This window comes from Lissotriton helveticus, chromosome 2_2 (assembly GCF_964261635.1).
Source record: "Lissotriton helveticus chromosome 2_2, aLisHel1.1, whole genome shotgun sequence".
Lineage (NCBI taxonomy): Eukaryota > Metazoa > Chordata > Amphibia > Caudata > Salamandridae > Lissotriton > Lissotriton helveticus.
This window is the reverse complement of record NC_136060.1, coordinates 242,104,622-242,132,200: the sequence shown is the minus strand read 5'-3', so window position 1 is coordinate 242,132,200 and position 27,579 is coordinate 242,104,622.

The window sequence follows — 27,579 nt, the reverse complement described above, 5'->3', positions numbered from 1 at the left end:
ATCTCATGTGGTATACTACGTTATTCGTATTGCCTGATTTGCGGACCGTTGACTTTCAAAGTTCCTATGTAACTCAATAAACAGACTACTAAAAAGGTTTGCCTAGGCCTGGCAGGCAGCAGTCCGCAGCACGCAAAGTGACAGACAAAGTCCATCCTACTTGCAGATCAGTGAATACTCAAACTATCAATCCACCGACCACCACCACTATTTCTTCTTATAGCCATGTGTCTAAAGGAAGGACTGGACTTCAGTCTGTTGGGGCTGATTTAGAAGTCCCTTGCGGCTCATTTTCCTCCATTGTTGCGTGACTTTTGTGACGCAGCGGCAGAACAAAAGAGTCGCCATGGTGCGACGTATATATTAAAAAAAACGCATATGGGAGATGCATCACGTTGTAAAGCCCTGCACCATCAGGGGGCGTTCCGGCGCAAGGGAGGGCGTTCCTGCGCAGGAACGAATCCTAAAAGTGGGTGAGGGAAATCTACAAGATGTCAATCAGTCACTTTTAGGACAATGATGCGTGACTCAAACCCTGCGCCTGCTTGAAGCCGACGTACGGCTTGATGCAGCATTGGGGAGATAGGGCACCCCAGAGCATTGCTGGAGCTGCGCCATCGTTGGCACGCAACTCCAGCAATGCGCCGCCTTTACGCCACAGATGCGTAAAGCTTCTGTGACGTTTTGGGCCAATGGGTGGTGGTGGCATGGCGCACAATTACTGCCGCATCCCTGCTAATTTGCAGGGATGCGCCGGTAATTGAAAATATGACCCTTAGTGTCTAGCATTACGCAGTTCTTTACACTACACTCATACATAATTTCTCAGGCCAATGAAATGAACACAAAATACAAAACAAATAGGCATAGTAGCAAGCAAGGCTACTGAGAAGGAGAGCAGTGCACCTGAAATGCATAGAAGATTTTGAAATATAATTTACCTAATGTAATCGGCAGCATTATTGCTCTTGGTAAAGAACAAAGATTTGCAAATAACAGAGCCGGATAAAACAGATTAGTGATGAAATAGCTAGAAATGGCTACTACTACTCACCAAGCCCGGGGACCTCTACGCCGAGCACGTTCAGCAAGTCCCGTTCCCAGTCCATGACATCCGTCCAGCGGTGGGTGGCCTGGTTATAGGTGCGCGGGACCCCAGAGAGCTTAAACATGGCCCGGCACACCTTCTCCCACCGCTTCCGGCGCTCCCGGATGCCATAGCCGGTTGCGATCTTGCCGCCTCCCAGGATCGTCTTGGGGAGGCGGCGCTGGACGTGGAAGATGAGTGCGGCCACCTCCTCCGCGCTAAAGATCTCCCGTGGCATCACTTGCTCCCCCCTCAAACGCCCGCACGGGAGCCGGGCACGGGGTGCGGGACCCTTCCCCTTCTCAGGGTGCTTCCCGGCTCCCTTTACCATGGTCTGGGCAGAAATGAGTTAAATAATAAAGAAGAAATAGAATAGAGAAGAAGAAAATAAAAGAGTTTAAAAAAGTAGTTTAAAATTAACAAAAAGTAGCAGAAAACACAAAAATATAGAGCTAGAAAAATAGAGGGATAGATAATAAGTAAAATAGATCAAATAAACTTCAAAAAAAGCAAAGGATGGCAGAGATTCAGAGAGGATACAGAAAGCATGCCCAGAACCATAGCAATGAATGAGAAACAAAATGGCCGCGCCCATTCACGACCACGTGGGTAAGTTCGCGCGAGATTTTCCTCGCGATCACACGCGAAATTGTACTAGCGAGCAGCACACTTTGCGAGATTACACATAGCGGCCGGAAACGGAATTACGTCACGCAAACAAGATGGCCGCGCCCGTGTACGACCGCTAGGGTAACTTCGCAAACGTATAGCTACAAGCGCCTTGCGAACACGCAAAAAATCACGCGAACATACACGCCGCAAAAAAAAATTGTATTCGCACGCATTCGCGGCTTCCGAAATCGATCTCGCACGGATTCGCGCCCCGCAAATCGCCCGAAATTACAGACAAACAATTTTTGCTAAACTGAAAGCAATCAGCAGGTGCAAAAGTTCAAACTTAACATTAGTAACCATTCACTCTAGTGCTTCCTGAGGGGCCCCTCCAGAGTTCAGTTGCCTATTTGCAACTATTCCATGACCCTGCTATGACGAAAACAGCAGGCTCATAGAATAGCTACAAGTAGACCATAAAGGTCCTGTGAAAAAAAATGGCACTGCAACAGAAAGCAAATTACAGATAAGGAAGGAAGCAAGTGCCAGCCAGACTGGAAGTTTCAAAATTACTGACACATTAATCACCCCCAAATTAATTCATGGCAGTTGAAGAAGGGCAGGTGTTCTTGCTTTCACTGCAACAGAAAGCAAATTACAGATAAGGAAGGAAGCAGGTGCCAGTCAGACTGGAATTTTCAAAATCACTGACACATTAATCAACCCCAAATTAATTCATGGCAGTTGAATCAGGGCAGGTGTGCTTGCTTTTTTTCACCCCCATAATCTACTGTGATAAACAAACCTAATGGGTGGCAGTGAGGATGTACCAGAGGGTGGCATGGGTGTACCAGAGGGTGGCAGTGGTGAAACAGAGGGTGCTGTGAACCTGTGATCATAAACCAGACGTAGAAACAACATAGTTGCGGCCGTTGCGAGCCAAAAAGTAAGTTCGCAATTGCGAAATGGTCCACAAATCCTCGCGAACGCTCGCCAACACAAAAAACGTGCAAATCCGCGAGAGTTCGCGGATCTTGCGTATTGCGAATCCGTAAATACGCAAATTCGCGTACGCGAGATCCGCTAGATCCGCCCATACTTAGTCATGTTACCCAGGATATCGGCAGAAAGGCACAGTTGTTTTGGGCAAAAAAGGCCAACTTTCTAAAAGTGGCCTTTTCAGAACTTAAAACCTGAAAAACTCAAAAAGCAACTTCACCATTAAAGATAATTTTAAAATACAATTAATTTGAGTGCAAATAGCATTTTCTCCTAATGTTGGGTTAGCACTTATTAAATGTATTAAGATAACCTAGTGATTGCCAAGTCTAACACATAGCCCCTGCAGCAGAAAGTAGGGAGAACTACCCAACCTCCTGGTAGTTCTCTTCACTAAAGCGGAAGAACCTGGACAGACCATCTGCATTGGCGTGTTCTGTGCCAGGGAGGTGTTCCACCGTAAAGTCCATTCCCTGTAGGGAGATGGACCACCTAAGCAGTTTTGTATTTTCACCCCTCATTTGCATCAACCATCTGAAGGGCCTGTGATCTGTCTGAACCCGGAAGTGAATCCCAAACAGGTATGATATCAGCTTCTTCAGCGTCCAGACCACAGCAAAAGCTTCCCTTTCTATGGCACTCCACCTCTGTTTCCTGGGAAGTAGTCTCCTGCTAACGAAGACTAAAGGCTGGTCTAGGCCCTCTTCGTTCAATTGTGAGAGCACCGCTCCCACACCATGCTGTGAAGCGTCAGTCTGCATGACAAATTCCTTGGAGAATTCGGGTGCCTTGAGCAGGTGCGACATGCACATGGCTGCCTTTAGAGCGTCAAATGCCTTCTGGCAAGACTCCGTCCATATCACCTTCTTGGGCTGCTTCCTGGAAGTCAGCTCTGTTAAGGGGGCAACAATGGTGCCGTAGCCCTTAATAAACCTCCTGTAGTACCCGGTGAGACCTAAGATGGCTCTCACCTATGTCTGGGTCTTGGGGGGCTCCAGAGCCAGAATAGTTTCAATCTTGGGTTGTCGGGGCACCACCTGGCCGCTTCCTGCCTGGTGTCCCAAGTACACCACAGAACCCTGCCCGATCTGGCACTTACTGGCCTTGATTGTGAGGCCTGCTCCCTTTCAGAGCCCTCAACACTTTACTGAGGTGCTGTAAGTGTTCTTACTAGCTGGAACTGAACACTGCAATGTCATCCAGGTAGGTGGCACTGAAGTCCTCCAGCCCAGTCAACAGCTGGTTGACCAACCTCTGAAATGTGGCAGTGGCATTCTTCAACCCAAAAGGCATCACCCGGAACTGGTAATTTGCTTCTGGGGTTCAGAATGCTGAACTCTCCTTGGCCCCATCAGTTAAGGTAATCTGCCGGTACTCAGACGTCAAATCAAACGTGCTGAGGAACCGGGCAGCTCCCAACCGGTCAATAAGCTCATCTGCTCTGGGGATGCGGTGCACGTCAGTTCTGGTGATGGCATAGTACTGGAGTGGCACCGGGTGCAGCAGCCTTTGGGACCAAGACCACTGGGCTGGCACAAGGAGTGTTGGAGGGCTTGATCATCCCTACGCCAACATCTTAGAGACCTCTACCTTGATGCTGGCCCTGACCCAGTCAGTCAACCAGAAATCTTGTGTTTTGCAGGAGGGCTGTCACCAGTATCCATGTAATCGGTACACCAGTGAGTAACACCTGGGGTCAGGAAGAACAGTGGGGCGAACTGTCCCATCAACTGGTGAAAGTCCCCCTGCTGCTCTGGGGTCAGTGTAGGGGAGAGGACTACCCTTCTGCAGACCATTTGTGCTCCTTGGTAGACAGGAGGTCAGGGAGAGGCTCACTTTCCTCTTCCACCCCATCATCTGTCACCAAGAGCATGCTCACTTTGGACCTATTGAAGTGGGGCTTGAGGCGGTTCACTTGAAGGACTCTCAAAGGGTTCCTTGGAGTCCGCAATTCCACCAGATAGGTGACGTCACTTTTGCGTTCCCCCACCTCAAATTGCCCAGTCCAATTGTCCTGCAAGGCACAAGGTTCCATCCACTGGGGATATGAACCTCACTTTTTGCCCAGGTTGAAACTCAACCAGAGTGGCATTCTGGTTATACCATTTCTTCCTCGCTTGCTTCTAGGTGCGCCTGAGAGAGTTTCCTGAAGCGGGCAGTTTGGTTGCTGAAGGGCAGCATGTAACTAAACACATCATGGGGGCTCTTCCCGGGAGCTGCCTCCCAGCCTTCCTTCTCCAAACTCAGAGGTTCTCTGACAGGGTGGCCATACAGGCGCTCAAAGGGTCGGAATTCAAGAGATTTCTGAGGCACCTCCCTGTATGCAAAGAGAAGGCATGGCAAGAGGACGTCCCACTCACGCCTCATGGTTTCTGTTATACCCTTAATCGTTGCCTTCAAGGTCTGGTTGAATCTTTCTGCAAGGCCGTTACCATGAGGGTGGTAACGAGTGGCGGACTTGTAGGCTACACCACACTCCTTCCACAGGGATGCCATATACTTGGATATGAAATTGGTTTCCCTGTCAGAAACCATCTCCCTGGGGAGCGCCATATGGGAAAAGATCCCCATTAATGCCCGGCCCACCACTGGTGCCGTCGTCCTGAGAGGGATTGCCTCCGGGTATCGGGTGGCATGGTCTACCAAGACCAGGATGTACCTGTGGCCCGTGGCTGTCTTGGGATCCAGTGGCCCCACAATATCCATCTCTACCCTTTTAAATGGTGTTCCAACAACAGGAAAAGGTTGAGCTTCCTCCCACTCCTGCCACTTGCCTGGCAAGTTTGGTAAGACCTGCAATGTCCATCTGACTGCCTTCGCATTTGGGTCCAAGAGAAGTGGGTGACAAGCCTGTCAAAGGTCTTGTTCTGCCCCAAATGTCTTGCCAAAGGCATGCAATGAGCCAGACCCATTAGGAAGGTCCTGAAGCGCTGGGGTACCACCAGCACACGGGCTGACCCAGGCTCAGCAACCTTAGGCTCACTATACAGGAGACCATTCTCCCAGTAGTTCAAATGTGATCCGAACTGATCACCAGCTGCCTGGTCTGCAGCCTGCCACTGGAGACCCTCCAGAGAAGGGCAACCTTTCAGCTCCTTGCAGAATTCCTCCCTGTTGGGACCCCCTTCTTGCTGCCGAAAGTTCAGCTCAGAGATGTCCCCCAGTTCAGATACTTGATGCCCTGTAGGCACCAGGGCATCCCCCTTGTTAGATTCGAGGGTCTCTAGTTGGCACAGGTAGGTACTTGTGACAAATAGGGATCCTTGCCTCTAGTCAATGTAAGGGGGTACACTCCTAAAATAACCCCTGCTCTCCCCCTCGGTAGCTTGGCACGAGCAGACAAGCTTATCTCAGAGGCAGTGTGTAAAGCATTTGTGAACACACACAGTAATCCAGTGACAACACTACAGATGAAAACTATACAGTTGTATATTAAAAATAAGTATTCTTTATATAGATTCAACACAAGCCAACAAACAACAAAAATCCACAATACTGTACTTAAAATGGTAGAATTAGCTTAGTTCTCTTTAGATCTTAAAATGCGACTTTTTGAGTCAATGTACTTTAAGATGCGACACGCAGGGCAACAAAAGTGTTGCAAGGATGGTGATGCGCTGATTCCTTACTGCATTTCTGGGGCGATGCGGAGAGCAACGCCGCGATGCAATGGCATTTTTAGTGCAAAGAAATAAAGACGTTGTTTTCTTCTTGATGCAGCACGCTTCTCCGATGTAGCGAGAAGTCTCGACTTGATGCGTCAGCTGCAGCGGCAACACCCTTGTTCCGTGCTGCGACGACAGTGGCTTTGGTGGCGACACCCTTTTCCGACGATGCGAGACGCTTCAGCTCGATGCGACAGCTGCAGCGGCGACACCCTTGTTCCGTGATGCGTTGACAGTAGCTACGACGGCGGCATGCTTCTTCTTCGTTGCAAGGTGCTTTTCTTGATGCGGTGCAATGCGACAGCTACAGCGGCGACAACCACGATGTGACGGTATCGGCTGCGACGGCGACATGCTTCTTCTTCATTGTGAAACACTTCCAGCGCCTTGGGACACGCAGTCCCTCAGAAGGCCCAAAACAGCAGCAGGCACTTCCAAAGAACTCTTGGGGAGCTGGTGATTGAAGTCTGTTGTACCTGAGACTTCAGCAGGAGGCAAGCTCTTCTCTCAAGCCCTTGGAGATCCTTTACAAGTTGAAAAAAGTACACAAACTTCCTTTCTCTTTTCTTTGGATGTCAGGCAACCACTGCAGGCTAAGTATGGGTGCAAAATCCGTTCCGCTCGTGAAATTTGCGAATTGTCAGCAATTGCGAGGCTAGGTAGGTGTGCTTCCTCCCCATATTTCTACTGCCTACAATTAGATGTAATCCTTGATGGAGGTCTGCATCCACGAGTTTCTTGAGCGCAATCCCCTTGTACTTCCTGTGAACAGGAGGCTGCTTTCTCCTCCTCTGGTGATCGGACTCTGACCCTTTATAAACAAGAGGCATGTGAACTCGCATAGAACCCCAGCCACACACACACTAGTGTATGCAACGTCTTCGTGCCCTTTCCTCAAAATGATGGACAGCTCACTCGAGGGACCTCGGCGCCCAAACAACTAACCCTGGGCAAAGCACTACGCTACGCTCGCGGAGTTCGTGAAGTTTTCGCAACTTCGCAGTACGCGAGCTGCACGTAGCACAGTGCGAACATGCGTAGTGCAGCGTAGCGTAGTGCAGCGGTCATTTTTTGCTTGTTCGCGGTCCTGAACGTCATGTTCGCGACCGCGATCAAGCAAAATGACATCCCGGCGAGATTCTCAATGCGAGAAAGTCAGGTTTCTCATTGTGAGTGGTTGCGCATGCTCGCGACCGCTCTCAATGAGAAACTACCTGTTCGCGTTGAGAAAGCTGCCGCTCGAGTAATAATCTACTCGAGCAGCAGAAAACTACAGCTCGCACTGTGCAAGATGCCATTCTCAATGCTTGCACAGTGCCGGATGTTTGTCCGCACTGTGCAATCATTGAAAACACATCTTGCACAGTGCGAACATGCTACTCCGCAGCACGCGTAGTGCTACGTGAAGTTCGTGTAGTGCGAAATGCACTTCGCGTAGCTTCGCGTAGCGCTACTACGCGAACTACGCCCAGGGTTACAAGCAACTAGTGAGCACGGTCGAGGCTAGGCAGGTATGCTTTCTACCCAGATCTCTACTGCCTACAATTAGATGTAATCCTTGATGGGGTCTGCATCCACGAGTTTCTCGAGCGCAATCCCCTTGTACTTCCTGTGAACAGGAGGCTGTTTTCTCCTCATGTGGTGATTGGTCTCTGACACACACTAGGGTATGCAGCGTCTTTGCGCCCTTTCCTTACTATGATGGACAGCTCACTCGAAGGACCTCGGCACCTTTCAGCGCGGTGGCAAAGTTACAGACACACGTGTCACAAATGGCAAAAAAATCTGCGAGTTCGCGGGAAAATCCGCGAACTTGCAGATTTTTGGGCCATTTCGTGTGAATTCGCGGACCGCGAATCTGCAAAATTCACGCATACTTACTGCAGGCCAATCCCCCAAGCAGCACTTCAGCTTTGGGATAGTCTCACCTCAGTTTCTTCTGGTTCCACTCCTCAGCACAGGTTTCTTCTTGTTGTCCAAAAGTGATCTCAATTCTAGGGATCAGGTTCCCACTATTTATTCCCCAAAATCCTTTGTCCTCTGAGGACAGAGGGGCCTTTGCCTAATCCAAACCAATTCTGGTCAGTCCTGGAGCACTCTAATTACATGACTCCTTCTTTCCTTTTACAGTGCAGGGCAGAAACATCAGACACGCCACAGGAGGTGGAGCCAGATTTGCGGAGGAAAGGCACAGCCCTGGAACACTCTGTTGACATGACTCCTTCTCTCCTTTCACAGTGCAGGACAGAGACATCAGACGCACCAGAGAAGGTGGAGCCAGCATTGTCGAGGGAAGGCACAGCACTATTCAGGTCCCTGGTGCAACTGTTCCCTCCCATCTAGATGCCGATCTCTCTATTCACCACTGGGCTGACTCAACCCTGTCTCCTGGAATCCCCCAGCCCATGTCACTCAAACTCCAGACAAGAAATACACAACCTAGCAGCGGCAGGCTTGGATAGTTAGACAAGAAAATACCTACTTTCTAAATGTGGTATTTTCAAACACAGAATCTTAAAATCAACTTCACTAAAAGATGTAGTTTATCATTCTGAGTTCAGGCATACTAAACTCAAATTTGAACCATGTTCCCTGAGTCAGTTAGGATTATAAGATGTAATAATCTAACTGCCATTCTGGCCTAGCAATAGTGAAAAAGAAAATGGCTGTAATTCACTATTAGGATATGCCACACACACCAGGGCATGTCCTACCGTATACTTACAATGTACCCTGCCCTTGGGCATACCATAGGGGTGTCTGATATGAAGAAAAGGGACGGTGTACGGACTGGCAAATGGGTGCTCCTGCCTCATTCAGCATGGCAGTACCAGACTGCACACAGGCTCTGCAATGGCAAACCTTAGACACACTTTTGTGGGCTGCTTCTGTGGGTGGCACAACCAGTGCTGCAAGCCCACCAGCAGCATTTGGTTTACAAGCCCTGGGCACTCCTGGTGCACTGTACTAGGGTCTGACAGGTAAAACAAACCAGCCAATCACGGAATCACTAATCCATACATTAATTTACAATAGGGAGCACTTGCACAGCGGCAATGGACAGCAGTGGCACAGTGCCCAAAGCATCTAACACCAGCAAAAACACATGAGGCAACAGCAAAAATTGAAGGGAGACCCACACCAAGGTGCCAGGTCTAACACGTGTCCCCTCCAGCTGAAATGTGGGGAGAACTACCCTACCTCCTGGGAGTTCTCATCACTAAGGTGGAAAAATCTGGACAGACCATCAGCATTGGCGTGTTCTGTACCAGGAAAGTTGTACGTGAAATCCAACACCTGTAGGGAAATGGACCACCTCAACAACTTTGGATTCTCACCCGTTATCTGCATCAGCCATCTGAGGGGTATGTGGTCTGTTTGAACCCGGAAGTGAGTCCAGGTATGGTCTCAGCTTCTTCAGTGCCCCGACCACAGCAAATGCCTCACGTTCAATAGCACTCCACTTCTGTTCTGTGGAAGTAACCCCCTACTGATGAAGGCAACAGGTTGATCTAGGCCCTCCTCATTCACCTGTGACAAAACAAACCCCACACCATGTTCTAAAGCATCTGTCTGAACGATAGACTCTCTGGAGAAGTTGGGTGCCAGGAGAACGGGCGCTGTGCACATGGCAGCTTTCAGGGCCTCAAAAGCTTTCTGACAAGTGTCAGTCCAAATCACTTTCTTGGGCTGCCACCTGGAAGTCAGCTCTGTCAAGGGTGCAACAATGTTGCCATACCCCTTGACAAACCTCCTGTAATACCTAGTGAGTCCTAAAAAGGCTCTCACCTCTGTCTAGATCTTAGGGGGCTCCCAAGCTTGGATGGTTTCAATCTTGGGCTGTAGGGGCACCACCTGGCCGCTCCCAACCTGGTGTACCAAGTACACCACGGAACCCTGCCCGATCTGGCACTTACTCGCCTTGATCGTGAGGCCTGCCTTTCACAGTGCCATCAACACTTCCCAGAGGTGGCGCAGATGTTCTTCCCAACTGGTGCTGAACACTGCGATGTCATCCAGGTAGGCGGCACTGAACTCGTCCAGTCCAACCAACACTTGGTTGACCAACCTCTGGAAGGTGGCAGGGGCATTCTTCATCCCAAAGGGCATAACCTGGAACTGGAAGGACCCATCTGGTGTGGAAAATGCTGACCTCTCCTTTGCCCCATCAGACAAGGCGATCTGCCAGTACCCAGACATTAGGTCAAATGTGCTGAGGTACTGTGCAGCCCCTAGCCGATCAATGTGCTCATCAGCTCTGGGGATGGGGTGCACGTCAGTCCTCATGACTGAATTGAGCCCTCGGTAGTCGACACAGAACCGGAGTTCTGGTGTGGCACCTGGTGCAGCAGCCTTTGGGACCAAGACCATTGGGCTGGTTCAAAAACTGTTAGAGGACTCAATCACCCCTACCACAAACATCTTTGAGACTTCCTCTTTGATGCCAGCTCTCACCCTGTCAGTCACCCTGTACGTTTTGTGCTTCACAGGTAAGCTGTCTCCTGTGTCCACATAATGTACGCACCAATCTGTGACACCAGGAACCAGGGAGAACACATCAGAAAACTGTCCCAGCAACTGGGGTTAGTCATTCTGTTGCTCAGGGTTTAGGGTGGAAGCAAGGTTTACACCCTCCACTGACCCATCTTGCTCTGTTGCAGACAGGAGGTCAGGAAGAGGCTCAGTCTCCTCCTCTATTCCAGCATCTGTGGCTAAGAGCATGCCCATTTCGGACCTCTCCAAGTGGGGCTTCAGGCAGTTGACATGCAGGACCCGCAAGGGGTTCCTGGGAAACTGCAAGTCCACCAAGTAGGTAACCGGCCTTTTGCGCTCCACAACCTCAAATGGTCCAGTCCATTTATCCTGGAGCGTGCAGGGCTCCACTGGGGCCATGACCCACACTTTCTGACCAGGATGAAGCTCTACCAGAGTGGCATTATGGTCATACCATCACTTTATCTCCTCCTGGCTGGCTTCCAGATTCGCCTCAGTGAGTTGTCTGAAACACCTAGTCTGGTCCCTGAAGGCTAGCATGTAGCTATATACGTCCTGGGGAGGTTTCCTGGGAGATTGTTCCCAGCCTTCCTTGACCAGCCTCAGAGGTCCTCTCACTGGGTGGCCATTGCGAAGCTCAAATGGACTAAACCCTAGATTTCTGTGGCACCTCACGGTATGCAAACAACAGGCATGGTAAGAGAACGTCTCACTTATGTCTCATAGGTTCCTCAAGACCCTTAATCATGCCTTTCAGGGTTCGGTTGAATCTCTCAACCAACTAAGCATGAGCATAAAATCCGTTCAGCTCGCGGATTTTGCGGATTTTCGGCAAATTCGCAATCCGCGAACTCTCGCGAACTTGCCGAAAATTCGTAAAATCCGTGCGAAGCGGATTTTTTGCTTGGTCGCACTTGCCAACTAGAATACTATACAATTTCGCGGGAGTAAACACTTGCGAACACGTAGATGCGGCGGGCAGCAACAATCTCGCAATTGCGAGATTGCAAAATTTGCAATTTCGCACAAGAAATCCACCAGCAGGCAGCATAAACCTTGAAAATTATGATTTTTATCAGAATAACTCCTCAGGTTGACATTTGCCTGCACTTTTTCTTTGCAAGGAGTCCATTTTGGAGGGGGGGGGTGGGAGGAAGGAAGTGCCCCACAGTCTCCAATTTCCTGTTCCTGTCCAGCAGGCTCCTCCCAGTGCTTTCTTCATGTGCTGGTCACTTTGATTTGGATCTTGACCTGGAAGGATTACTTTTTGTGGATGCTGCTGGATATTTGGATTTTTGCAAAACTGAAAACACTCAGCAGGTGCAAAAGTTCAATCTTATCATTAGTAACCATTCCCTGTAGTGCTTCCTGAGGGGCCCCTTCAGAGTTCAGTTGCCTACTTGCAACTATTCTATGACCCTGCTCTGACCCTCACAGCAGGCTCAGAGAATAGCTACAAGTAGGCCACAAAGGTCCTGTGAAAAAAAATTGCACTGCAACAGAAAGCAAATTACAGATAAGGAAGCAGGTGCCAGCCAGACTGGAAGTTTAAATTCAGTGACACATTAATCAACCCCAAATTAATTCATGTCAGTTGAAGCAGGGCAGGTGTGCTTGCTTTTTTTCACCCCCATAATCTACAGTGATAAACCAACCAGAGGGTGGCAGTGATGTACCAGAGGGTGGCATGGGTGTACCAGAGGGTGGCAGTGGTGAAACAGAGGGTGCTGTGAACCTGTGATGATGAACCAGACGTAGAAACAACATAGTCGCGGCCGTTGCGAGCCGACAAGTAAGTTCGCAATTGCGAACTGGTACACAACCCTCGCGAACTGGCAGAAACCCTTGCGAACACAAAAAAAAATCTGCAAATTCGCAAGAGTTCGCGGATTTTGCGGATTGCGAATCCGTAAATACGCAAGTTCGTGGATTGCCGATTCGCAAAATCCGCCCATGCCCATTTCCTTGAGGGTGGTAAGGAATGGTAAACTTGTAAGTTACACCACACTCCTGCACAGGGACTTCATATACTTGGAAATGAAGTTGGTCTTCCGGTCAGACACTACCTCTCTAGGGAATCCCACTCGGGAGAAAATTCCCATCAGTGCTCGTCCTACCACGGGGTCCGTCACTGTCCTCAGAGGTATGGCTTCTGGGTAGCATGGTCCACCAAGAACCTGTTGCCCATGGCTGTCTTGGGGACCAGTTGCCCGACAATGTCATTAGCCACCCGGTCAAAGGGGGTACTGACCACAGGGAATGGCTGGATAGGAGCCTTCTGCTTCCTCCCACTCTTTCCACTTGCCTGGCAAGTCTGACATGTCCTGCAATGAGTGTCTGAACTCTTGTGCATTTGGGGCTAATGAAAGTGGGTGACAAACCTCTCAAAGATCTTGTCCTGCCCCAAATGTCCTGCCAATGGCACATCATGAGCCAGCCCCAGTAGGAAGGCTCTGAGGCTCTAGGGTAATACTAGCACACGGGCTGACCCAGGCTCAGCAACCTTATGTTCACTATATAGGAGACCATTCTCTCAGTAGATCAAATATGATCCATACTTATCACCTGCTGCCTGGCTTGCAGCCTATTGTCACAAACCCTCGAGAGAAGGGCATTCTTTCTGCTCCTGGCAGAATTCTTCCCTGGAGGGGCCTCCTTCCTGCTGCCAATGGGTTAGCTCAGGCAGGTACCCCAGTTCAGCTACCAGTTCTCCTGTAGCTTCCAGGGCATCCCCCTCAGGGTCTACCTCCTCCTGGACTGTGGGAACTTCAGGGGTGGATTTCCTGTGCCCCCTGCCTTCTCTCTCTAAGGCAGGTACCTTGGCCTCCCTTTCAGGCTCCAGGTCATCTTGAGCACCCCTACGGGCTGCCATTGACCGGGTGGTCACACACACCCAGTCAGGCAGACCCAACATCTCCAAGTGAGTACTCTTTCCCCAAGGTGAGCTCTCCAAATCATTCCCCAACAAACAGTCAACAGGCATGGCGGACCTCACAGCTACCTGAGGAGTACCAGAGACCCCCCCTCAAAGGGAACCTGAGCAATTGGACAATGGCTCTCTGTATTGTCGGTGGTAACAACTCGGCATAATGCATGAGGGACAATCTGCTCTTGAGACACCATGTGACACTTGACAGCAGTCACTCTTTCTCCTGTGTCTCTAAAAGCCTCCACCTTATGGCCGTTGATGGTCACCCACTGCCCATATTTCTTAGTATTGTTGGGCAGTTGGGTCCCAGGGACCATCTCACAGTCTCCTAAAGAGACAAGGGACATCTCTGCGGGACCCCACCCACCTTGGACACCAATCTTTTCCCCCAAGGCTACACTCGCCATTTGCCGGGGTGGAGCACCGGGGGTGCTGCTTTTCCAAATAGGTGGCACCTGGGGTCATTTGCCTTATGACCCAGGTCTCCACATTTGTACCATTTCAGGGGTCCCCCTTGAACAGGATTACCTGTCGGGCCCCTTGCTTTCTCTCAGGGGGAGGTTGGGAACCGTTCCCTTGGGAATTACTTTTGGGCCCTTTATGGAACTCCTTCTGTTTACCCTTGTCCCCCCCCACTCTTCTGCTGGGGACCCTGACCACCTTTGACTGAGTCTCCCATGTGACCCTTGTAGACCTGGGTGCTGACCCAGTGGTCCGCCTCCTTAGCAAGCTTCCTAGGGTTAGTCAGCTTGCTATCAATCAGGTGCTGGCACAGCTCTGGAAAACAATTACTGGACAAGTGCTCCCATGCAAATACATCAAAGAGACCTTGAAAATCATTTACTTTGCTGCCCTTCACCCAACCATCAATGCTCTGCAAAAGAAAGTGACATAGTCCACCCAGGTACTGCTCTCTATCTTCTTGCAATTCCTGAACCTCTGCCTATACAGTTCAGCGGTCAAATCAAACCTGGACATTTATGCATCCTTCATGTGGCTATAAGAATTATGGACTTCAGAAGGCAAGTCCAACAGTGTGTCCCGCCCCTCACGAAGGAGCCGCCCCCCAACCCCGCTCCCCAATCTCTCTCTGGGACCCAGTGGGAAGACATGGCTACCTCATAGGCTCTGAACCACTGCCCAATACCATCATTCTTATAAAATTCCTTCACCACATCCTTAGGAATATAAACTCTAGCTTCCACAGGCCCTGCCGGTGTGCTGCCACCAGAGAGAGAAATCTCTAAGCTTTTGGCCTTCAATTCCAACTCCCTCAAAGCTTTTTCATGTTCAAATTGCAATTTCTTTTCATCTAGGGCTAACTTCCTGGTTTGCATTTCCAATTCCAACTGCCCATTTAACTTGAGCTTTGTCAGCTCCATCTCATGCCTCCTGCATCTCTCTCTGTCCTCCAGCTCTACACCGGATACAGACTCTTGGCAAAAACACTGCTACCTGCGGGGGAAGGTACTCTCCTCCCTCCTGGACCCAATGACCCTTCCAGCTGCACATCTGCATTCTCACCCCCTTCTTCATTCTCAGGGGTATTGCTTGCTTCTACCCAGGTCCTTAGCACCTTGTAGAACTCTTCCTTCTTGGAGAGCACAATAATGGAATGATTGAATATCTTGCAAAAGTGCTTTAGCTGCTTTACTTTGTAGCATTCCAGTTTCTCTTCTTCCCACTCAAAATCAACAGAGACTATGGATTCTGCTCGGCAGTTCTCAAAAATAGAAAATCCCAAAAAGAAATTACCAAAAGTATGTGGTCACGTTTTGGTCTACACTCAGTAGTAGTGTTCACCAATCACTGTACATGAGTCACAAATGCAAGTCCAGAATCCTCACCGCTAACCATCAATGTTAGATTTGGGGGTCTCTAGTTGGCACAGGTAGGTACTTGTGACAAATAGGGACCCTTGCCTCTAGTCAGGTTAAGGGGGTACACTCCTAAAATAACCCCTGCTCACCCCCTTGGTAGCTAGACACGAGCAGGCAGGCTTATCTCAGAGGCAGTGTGTAAAGCATTTGTGAACACATACAGTAATCCAGTGACAACACTACAGATAGACACCACACAGTTGTATATTAAAATTAAGTATTCTTTATACAGATTTAACACAAGACCACAAATGACAAAAATCCACAATACTGTACTTAAAATGGTAGAATTAGCTTAGTTCTCTTTAGATCTTAAAATGCGACACTTTGAGTCAATGTACCTAAGATGCGACACACAGGGCAACGAAAGTGTTGCAAGGATGGTGATGCGTTGATTCCTTACTGCATTTCCGGGGCAATGCGGCGAACAACGCCGCGATGCAATGTCATTTTTAGTGCAAAGAATTTAAGACGTTGTTTTCTTCTTGATGCGGCACGCTACTCCAATGTTGGGAGAAGTCTCGACTTGATGCGCCAGCTGCTGCGGCGACACCCTTGTTCCGTGATGCGACGACAGCAGCTTTGGCGGCGGCACTCTTCTCCAATGATGTGAGACGCTTCCGCTCGATGCAACAGCTGCAAAGGCGACACCCTTGTTCCATGATGCGATGACAGCGGCTCAGGTGGTGACACGCTTCTCCGTGGAGGTGAGGTGCTTCTCTTGATGCGGTGCAATGAGACAGCTACAGCAGAAACATCCACGATGCGACGGCAGCGGTTGCGATAGCGACACGCTTCTTAATCGTTTAGAGACGCTTCTCTTGATGCGGTGCAATGCGACAGCTACAGAGGCGACATCCACGATGCAACAGCAGCGGCTGCGACACGCTTCTTCTTCATTGCAAGAAGCTTCTCTTGATGTGGTGCAATGTGACAGCTACAGCGGCAACATCCATGATGCGACGACAGCGGCTGAGACATCCTTCTTCTTTGTTGGAAGACGCTTCCAGCTCCTTGCGACACGCAGTCCCTCAGAAGTCCCAAAACAGCAGCAGGCACTTCCAAAGAACTCTTGGGGAGCTGGTTGTTGAAGTCTGTTGTTCCTGAGACTTCAGCAGGAGGCAAGCTCTTTTCTCAAGCCCTTGGAGATCCTTTTCAAGTTCAATAAAGTACATCAAGTTCCTTTCTCCTTTCTTTGGCAGTCAGGCAACCACTGCAGGCCATTCCCCCAAGCAGCACTTCAGCTTAGGGTTAGTATCTCCTGAGTTTCTTCTGGTTACACTCCTTAGCAAAGGTTTCTTCTTGTTGTCCAAAAGTGATCTGAATTCTTGGGATCATGGTCCCACTATTTATAGCCCTAAATCCTTTGTCCTCTGAGGGCAGAGGGGCCTTTGCCTAATCCAAACCAGTTCTGGTCAGTCCTGGAGCACTCTGTTTTCATGACTCCTTCTTCCCTTTCTCAGTGCAGGGCAGAAACATCAGACGCCCCACAGGAGGTGGAGCCAGCATTGTGGAGGGAAGGCACAGCCCTGGAGCACTCTGTTGACATGACTCCTACTCTCCTTTCACAGTGCAGGGCAGAGACATTAGACGCACCACAGGAGGTGGAGCCAGCATTGTGGAGGGAAGGCCCAGCCCTATTCAGGTCCGAGGTGCAACTTCCCCCCTTCTATCTAGATGCAGATCTCTCTATTCACCACTGAGCTGACTCACCCTGTCTCCTGGAATCCCCCAGCCCCTGTCTCTCAAACTCCAGAAAAGGGATACACAACCTAGCAGAGGCATGCTTGGATTATTAGACAAGAAAATACCTACTTTCTAAAAGTGGTATTTTCAAACACAGAATGTAAAAATCAACTTCACTAAAATATGTATTTTATCATTCTGAGTTCAGGCATACTAAACTTGAATTTCTACCATTTTCCCTGAGTCAGTTAGGATTATAAGATTTATTAATCTAACTGCCCATTCTGGCCAATAGGAATAGGTAGCCTTGCGGTAGTGAAAAAGAAAATGGCTTTGATTCACTATTAGGACATGCCACAGACCCCAGGGCATGCCCTACCTTATACTAACAATGCACCCTGCCCTTGGGCCTACATTAGGGGTGTCTGATATGAAGAAAAGGGAAGGTTTAGGGACTGGCAAGTAGGTGCATCTGCCCAGTCGGCACAGCAGTACCAGACTGCACACAAGCTCTGCAATGGTAAGCCTTAGAGACACTTTTACAGGCTGCTTCTGTGGGTGGCACAACCAGTGCTGCAAGCCCACTAGCAGCATTTGGTTTACGAGCCCTGGGCACTCCTGGCGCACTGTACTAGGGTCTGACAGGTAAACCAAACCAGCCAATCATGGAATCACTAATCCATACATACATTTACAATAGGGTGCACTTGCACTGTGGCACTGGACAGCAGTGGCACAGTGCCCAAGGCATCTAACACCAGCGAAAACATATGAGACACGGCAAAAATGGAAGGGAGACCCACGCCAAGGTGCCAGGTCTAACACCCCTCAAGGTCAGCCTCCTCCCGGTCTGTGGGAACTTCACGGGCTGGATTCCTGTGCCCCCTGCCCTTTCTCTTAGCAGGGACTTGGGCCACTGTTTCAGGCTCCAAGTCCTCTTGATCACCCTTTTTGGCCGCCATCGACCGATTGGACACAGGGTCAAGACTGATTTGCATATGGCTGGGTCTAAACTGGGGTGGTGTAGAGGGAAAAAGAAAGATGGATTTAACCTAGATCTTTTGAATGGGGGAGAATGTTTACATTGTCAGCATTCCTTCCATCATTTATTTGCTATAACACTTTTCACCCTAAGTGGGATGGGTATGCCCAAATGTGGGTCCCTTGCTCACTGTGCCACTGGATTCAAGCTAGCCTGGCTGAAGAAGGGTGACATACCCTGAAACCGGTCCCAGGATGCTTGTTTCCGGTCTGGACTGTTCCCATGGGGCACAGTGTCAAGACTGATTTGCATATAGCTGGGTCCAAACTTGGGTGGCGTAGTGGGCAAAAGAACAATGGATTTAACCCAGATCTTTTGACTAGGATAGAATGATTGCATTGTCAGCATTTCATCCATCATTTGTTTGCTGTAACACTTTTCACCCTAAGTGGGATGGGTATGCCCACTTGTGGGTCACTTGTCCACTGTGCCACTGGATTCAAGCTAGCCTGGCTGAAGAAGTTTGACATACCCTGAAACCGGTCCCAGGATGCTTGTTTCTGGTCCAGGGGGAACCCGGCCTGGCAGTTCGGTCTGGACTGTACCCATGGGGCACAGGGTCAAGACCGATTTACATATGGCTGGGGCCAAACTGGGGTGGCTTGGTGGGCAAATGAACAAGGGATTTACCCCAGATCTTTTCACTGGAGAAGAATGTTTGCATTGTCAGCATTCCATCCATCATTTGTTTTCTGTAAAACTCAGGAAGCCCAAGCATCTCCACGTGAGACCTGAGCTCAACATCCTTCCATAAGGACTGCTCCAGCTCATTACCTAGAAGACAATCTACAGGCATGGTAGGTCTCACAACCAACATTAAGGGACCTATGACCCCCCATTCAAAGGGAACCTGCACCACCATACACTGGCACTCTGAGTTATCCACAGTAACTACTTGGTGGAATGCCCCTGGGGTTACCTGCTCCTCAGAGACCATGTGACTCAGGACTGAGGCCCCAGCCTCTACCCTTTTCCCATTGATGGTCACCCAGGTGCTGTATTTCTTTGTGTTAGGGGGCACCTGGTTTCCTGGGACCATCTCACTGTCCCGAGACAAGGGTCATTTCTGCGGGATCCCCACCCTCCTGTGGGTTCCCCTCCTCCCCAAGCACTACACAACACCTTGGTATGCCCCCAGATGGGTGGCTGCATCCCCTTTGGGCATCTGGGGTCCCCCTTCAGGTGACCCACCTGGTCACATGAAAAACACTTGTGGGTGCCAGTCTCAGTAGGCATTCCTGTAGAGACCCCTTCTTATCACCTCGGGGATGGGAACCCTAGGCATTAGTTTGGGGCCCTTTAAAGAACTACTGTGCTTTACCCTTGTCCCCCCCACTTTTGTGCTGGGGACCCTGCCCACCTTTGGCTGAGTCTCTCCCATATGCTTTCTTGTGGATCCTGGTCCTCACCTAGAGGTCCACCTCCATAACAAGCTTCCTGGGGTCAGTCAGCTTACTATCAACTAGGTGCTGGCGCAGATCTGACCAACATCGACTAGACGAGTGCTCCCAGGCAATCAAATTGTAGAGCCCCTGAAAATCTGTCACATTACTGCCCTTCACCCAGCCATCCAGTGACCTGCAGAACGAACCTAACCATTCCAACCAAGTGTTGGCATCAGACTTTTTACTGGACCTAAACTGATCCCTGTACTTTTCAGGAGTCAGTCCATACCTAGTGATGAGAGCATCCTTCATGTCAGCGTAGGTGAGGTTCTGACCCTTACCCAAAGCTATTAGTGTATCCCTTGCTTCCTATGGAAATAGACCCCTTAACCCTGCCCCCCAATTCCTTTCAGGGACCCCATTCATGTGAATGGACGACTCATACCCTTGAAACCACCTCTGAATGTCATCACCCTTCTTGTACTCTTTGCCTGCATTCTTGGGGATGTGCACAGTTCTATCTGCCTGCACTGATGAATTGCTGCCACCATCTGAGCGGGGCCTACTCCTTAGTTCCAGCTCCTTGAGATGTCTCTCATGATCTAAGATCATCTTCCTTTCTCAATGGCTATTCTTTTCTCTTCCCTCTCATTCTCCATCCTGAGTTTTTCCAATTCGAACTTCCTTGCTTCCTACCTGTCCTCCAGATCCTCCAGGGACAAGCCACTGCTGCCCGGCCTGGAGGGTTCCCCCCTCCCAAAAGCACATCCACCCTTGGAACAGACTTCTCCGCCTCATCACTAGGAGTACCAAACTTCTCGCTGTTATATCTGGCTGCTACCCAGGCCATCAGCACCTTTAGTAGCTGCTCCTTTCTAGTGAGGCCTCTGACTTGGACTTTCAGGTTCTTGCAAATCTCTTTCAATTCTTTCACATTGTAGGATTCCAACCTATCCTCCTCAAAGGCAATGTCCAGGGATGCAACAGATGATGCTCTTGATTCAGACATGATGAAGTAGCAAGTTTAAACTGGCAAGATCAAAAATAGGCCAAAAAGAAAAAGACCCAGTATGTGGTACGTAATACTCTGCGATATGGTAGTAGTGCACACCAATCACTGTAAGTCAAGTGCAAACACAAGTCCTATCCTCCCCACTGACAGCCACTGTTGGAAATGGGGGTCTCTGGTTGGCAAGGGCTTGCACCTTTGTCCAAATAGGGACCATTCTTCCTAGTCAGGATAAGGGAGTTACGCTCCCAAAATAACCCCTGCTCACCCACTTGGTAGCTTGGCACGAGCAGTCAGGCATATCTTAGAGGCAGTGTGTAAAGCATTTGCACATAACCAACAGTAATACAGTGTAAGCACTACAAAAGGACAACACACCAGTTTAGAAAAATATCCAATATTTTTATATACTTATGACAAGACCAAAAATGATGAACATCCACAATACAGTACTTAGTAATCTTGTTATCAAAATATGCTTGAAAAACAGTTCCTTGATGTCAATAGCTCGATCCAGAGCTATCACGGCGTGGTGGACAAACAAATCAGAACAGGTCTGGCTGACCACGGCGTCGCGGGCCAGCTACATTGTCGGGATTCGGGAAGACCCGCAAACAGTACCTTTTTGAAATGCAGGGTGCCGGCGACCTCTCGTTGAGCATCCAAAAGCTCGGCGTCCGTAGGCGTCGGTTCTGGAGGTCTGTTCAGGAGTCGTCAGGGCCCTGGAAGTCACACGTGTTGCAGTTTTGAACTCCTCTTTGTTGAATTCCGGAGCGCTGGCGTCGACCGGCGTCTTTTGATGCGGTGCTAAGTGCAGCAGTGCGGAGTACGATGCCCTCAGGTCACGGTGTGAGCAGCAGCTCCATGATGGCATCAGATGGCATCATTGGTGAGCCCAGGGTCACGTTGTGGAATGGAGGCAGTGCTCGTAGCAGTGCTGGCAGGTAGCAGTGCAAGCAGCGTCATGGTCATTGCTGAAGCGCTATTGTCGGATGATGAACTGCTGCAGGATGAGGGCGGTGTGTTGTGTAACTTTACAAGCTGTTCTCTCGAGCCATGATGCAAGCTGCGGCGCCGATTATGGTTGGAGCGGCATTGTCAGGTATTCAAAAGCGTGGTCATGAAGCGAGGCGGTGCAGAGTGTGGTGCCCACAGGTCGCAGTGCGAAAAACGGCTTGGTGGCGGCGTCAGCAGGCATTGTTGGTGAGACCAGGGTCGTGGTGCGACGGTGCCCTCGTTGGTGCCATCAGGACACAGAGTCGGCAGCGACATCGTGAATGGCATCGGGTTGCTTTTTCTTCTGGCCCAGCACAAAACACACAGTCCCCAGTTCTGAGGGTAGAAGTACTTGAAGTCTTTGCTGTTCCTGAGACTTATTGAACAGGGGGCAAGCTCTACCTCAAGCCCTTACATAAACTCACAAAAGTAGATTGCAGAAAGTACAGTCCAGTCCTTTTACTGCCCAAGACAGAAGCAGCTACTGCAGGCCAACACAGCAAGGCACACAGCAAAGTGGTAGTTCCTTCTCATAGCTTCTCCAGCTCTTCTTCATGACAGTCTTCCTAATCCAAGAGTTCTAAAGTTCCGGGGTTTGGGCAGCAATATTTATACCACCAAATCCTTTGTTCTCTTAAGGCATAGAGTGTCTATACCCAACCCAAACCAGTTCTGACCTCCCTGGTGCAGCTTCCTGCCAGGAGGTGGAGACAGCATTGTCGAAAGCAGACCTGGCACAGGTAGCTGAAAGGAAAACTCTTCCCCCTACTCTCTATTCTATGAAGGCTCAGGCAAGTGAAAGGAAATCTCCTCCTCCTACTCTCTATTTAATGCAGGGCCTAATCAACCCAGCCCTGACCCATCAGACTGCTGGAGCCAAGGCCCTCTCCAGCCCCCTGTCACTCCAGCCCCCCTGGAATGCACAAAACTTTGAGAGGCATACTGGATGGTTAGGCAAGAAAATATCTACTTTCTAAAAGTGGTATTTTCAAACCCAGAATGTAAAAATCACTCCTACTAAAATATGTATTGTAAAATTCAGGCATACTAAGCTTGTTTTTCTACCTTGTTCCCTGGGTCAGTTAAGATTATGAGATGTTATAATCAAACTGCCCATTCTGGCCTATGGGAACAGGTACGAGGTGTTAGTGTGGCGACTCAACCGTGGGAAATATGATATTGGGAGTTGTTGACATCTATGTTGATGCCTATCTGTGTAATGTGTTGTCAAGGTGTCACACCTACTTTACTTCCAGACCCCTACTTAGACAGTTGATATTCAGTTTTCTTTCCGGTATACAAAGGCAAAATATTTTTTTGATATCACTGTCCAAATAGTCTTGTATATTGGCCATACTGGGATAGTTTTCAGGAGTATATAAAATTCTATAGAATTCAACAAATTGCTCCAATATCTGTGCCGGCTGATCACAGATGATATTATTAGGACCTTTTAGGGTTTTAATCAGAGTGTTCGCTTTGTCATCCGCAACTTTATAGGCCAGAATTTTTCCAATTTTATCGCCACTCTCATATTGGGATACATGACATTTGTGTAATTTAGCACTGCTTTTTTCCCTAAATATTGTCTAATGGCAGATTTCAAATCCACTAGATTTAAACCCAAATCCGCAAAATTTGGAGAGCCTTGATGTAAAGCATCAGCCAATTGTTTCTCTAATATTAAGATTTTAGTAGTGATCGTTTTAGTTGTTTTACGACGTTCAGAGTTCTGTCTTAAAACAAATTGTTGCAAGAACCCCCTTATACTGGCCTTACAGGCATCCCAGACTATAATACATGAGGTAGAATTAAGATTTGATTCAATGAATTCTGTAAGATGTATCTTAAGTTGTGAAACAAACACTATATCTAATAATAGGTACCTTGGAAAAGAAAACAACCTAGGGCTCTGACTTTTTTTGTGAAGTATTAAAAACAAGAAGAATGGGATTATGGTCTGAAGTGACCCATGGACAAATCTCAATGGAACAAGTACTCAATATCCTATCTGTGGCCCAGACCATATCTATGCGTGAGCATAATTTATGCGGGGCAGAGTAGTATGTATATCCAGGTGAATTAGGGTGGATACTTCACCAAATATCCCTGATATTATGAATACGACCCATTTCTAAGATGGCAGAGCGTGTTTTACACATTCGGTGAAAAGCACCACGCCTAGTGGTACCCAAATCATAATCCATTATGCAATTAAAGTCTCCCATGATGACAAGTTCCCCTTCCCAAATAGTTCCATATTTAATCAGTCAAAGATTATAGAATCGTCTAAGTTTGGTCCATAAACAATACAAATACATATTTACAATTTTAAAGCCAATTGCACTAAGGCCCATCTTCCCCCCTTGTCTAAAGCAGTTTTAAGAATATCTGCTCTAAATCGCTTGTCTTTAAGAATAGCAACCCCTCTGATAGAAGCATTTAGTGTTGAACTAGTTATTACATCATAACCAAGTTGCCCCAGTAGCTTTCTATCCTTGTTAGCAATATGAGTCTCTGATAATAAGACTAAATGTGGTTTATTCATTTTTATCTCCTCCTGAACGAGTCGTCTTTTATTCTTGCTATTAAGACCCGCAACGTTCCTGGCTAAACATCTCAACCAAAACATTTCAAAAATATGTTAGCTTTACCATTCTGCTGCAGAAAGAAAAAATAATTATCTCCCTCCTATCAATTCTAACAGATCTCATTCTTGTGTTGTTATTTTCCACAATTTTACCCCACTCACAAACCCATCCTCCTGAAATCCCTGCAAACCCAACCCCTCCCCCTTATCCCTATGTTCTGCTGCCGCTGTATAGGTAGCCGAGGAGAGGAGCAGCATGGGGCTCACCCTACGACCCTACATAAAAAAAGGAAAAAAGTTTCTATTGCAGTTTTAATAAATCAAAAAAATTATATAAGAGAGAAAAAAAGAAAAAGAAAACACTAAAGAACAGGAGTAAGAGAGAGCAAAATGTAAAAGATGAGAGGTAACAAATCTAACCCTTTTAAGGTAGATGCTAAATTAAATTCCTACTCGGCCCAACTAAATGGAGAGAAAAAAGAAAAAAAAGGGGAAAGTATACCTGGCCTATCATCCGAGGATATAGAAAAGAGGATGCTCGGTAAATTTTCTAATGTACCCTACAGGATGCTAGGCGAATTTAGAAAGCACAATCTCAGCTTCCCTCTCATCTGTAAAAAGGTACGTATGACCACCCTTAATTACTTTAAGGCGGGCAGGTTCCTGTAGGAACACTTGCCCCCCCAGAGATTTAAAAGGGTCTATTAGTTTGCGAAGCTTCCACCGTCTGTCCATCGTTGCCTTACTAAGGTCGGACCATACAAAAAAGGAAACATTCTCAATTACAACTGGAGAGTTAGGTCGTGCTTTCAGTGAGACTGAAATTTGTAAGATGGATACGAGCAATATACGACAATCCTACTGTGAGAATTAGTAATGTCGGTATGATGTCCTCTACCTCCGCAATATCTCGGGGCACTCGGCAAGGGTGCCCTTTGTCCCCCTTGCTGGTTGCGCTCTCAATGGAACCATTTCTCTATGCCCTACAGACACAGTCTCGAATAATTCCTTTTAAATTTGGTCCTTACTCTTTAAAAATAACAGCGTATGCCGATGACATCGCCATCTACTCCACAGATGTGGCTGAGGCATTACAGGGGATATTTGCTGAAGCTAATAAATTTGGGGCGGTGTCTGGATACAAATTAAATGTAAATAAAACACAAATAGTAGTAAACTATAGACCTGTGGCACCCATACAAGGGATCTGTAGGACAGCAACTTATTTGGGTGTCAAAAGCTGATCTAAAATATGTGAGGTAACTACAACTAACTACGATGCTCTAATAAAAGAAATTGCCCTCTTATTTAAAAAATGGCATAAGCTCCCCCTGAAAATTATCGGCCGGATTAATTTAATTAAAATGAAGGTACTTCCTAAATATCTTTATTTGTTTCGGTCCATTCCTCTTTGCCTTAATAATTCTTTTTTTAAGAAACTCGATGGGATACTTAGTAGGTTTATTTGGGGGTATCAGAAAGCACGCAGGTCGATGGCTCTACTTAAGCGCTCTTTAGATAAAGGTGAGCTTAATTTCCCCGATTTTGAATTATATTTTTGGGCAACCTTCTTTGGTCATCTCCATAGCTTACTTAATGTGGATAACCAATTTTATTTTCACATATTTCTGTTAAATTTGGACTCTAATGTGTTCTTATTAATAGTAAACGACCCCAAATACTTTAAAAGGGTAAAAGGGTGAAAATCAAGACGGCCAGAGATACAGTCAAGATCTGTTTCACGATTTTGGCAATGTGCAAAACCTCCTTTTTTCACCCTAAACTTCCCTTATGGGGTAATCGGGGACTTCCGGGAATCTTCAATGATGGTATGGCCCCAGGGGATCTATATGGTATTCACGTTTTTTTTTTATTTTGAGACACTTAAAATTTTATATAAGTTGACGGAAGCTATGAAATTTAAATATATGCAAATTTATGATTATCTCATATGAAAGAAGAAGGTTCGAGAAGTCGCGGATTCAGACATTTGGAACTGTTTTTACTCACCTAAGAATAAATCTTTAATTAGTGAAGGTTATAAATGTCCTAATTCCTATAAAATTAGTGACTGTTCGAAACTTGCTGAGAAAAGGAGTTTAAAGTTGGGCTCTAATATAACCGCTAATAAGATCTCTGCTTCTCTATGTAATATCCATAATTTAGTACAATCTTCGAGTTTAAGATTACAGCAATTTAAGCCTATATGTTTTCTATACCACACACCAGAAAGGATTTCTAAATGGACTTCGAAGAACCTCTTTAGCGATAGGGTTAAGTGTCCTAAATGTGACCTCGTGGCGGCAGATCTTGGGCACATGTTATTTTCTTGCCCAGCTCTGACTGAGTTTGGTCAGACCTGGACAAGATTCTGAAACAAAACTTGTTACATCACCCTCTCTTACAGTATTTACAGTACTATTAGACATACACACCGTTATTATTCCGCAGAAAGATCTAGTGACTATTCTATTGTCATGTGCCAAACTGACCATCGCCCGAGTCTGGATATCCCCGAAACCACCCCATATTACGGAAAGGTGGTCCTTGGTTAATGAAATCTATACTATGGAGTCTGCCCTTGCCAAAAAAAGAGGTGGCCGATCACTAATGAAACTAGATAAAATCTGGGGTACTTTCATATAATCTTTTCATAATATCATAAATTAATTGGGTAAATGCTTCTCTTCTCTCCTCTGACGAATTTTCATTGAATTTTCATTGAATTTATAATTGATTGATTTGTCTTTTCCTGTAACGCTTTGTTTTGTTATAGTATATGATTATATAGTACCGATATGTTAAGAAGTTATATTTATTCTGCTTAATTGTCTTTTTTTTACCCCTCCGTGTTGAATACATTGTTTTATTTTTCTTGTGTTGTTAATAAAAAAAACAAAGGCAAAATATTTTACAACAATGTCAGAGTCAAATTAATTGTTTTCTGATGAAGAGGCTGTATCTACTATCTTGACAGTACCATGACTGCTACGTGACATTGCCTTCACCTAATCATTGGCTCAGCTGAGTGATTGGGAATCACTTTCCCAGCTCAAATATAACCAAATAAGAATGGCTCTGCATGGCACAATTATGACAGAGTATCTACATGCTAAAGATGCCCCAAAGAGTTTGATAGTGCTGAATGACTCCCACATTTTCCTTAATGATATGACCTTCTGCAAGGAATGGTCATACATTTCTT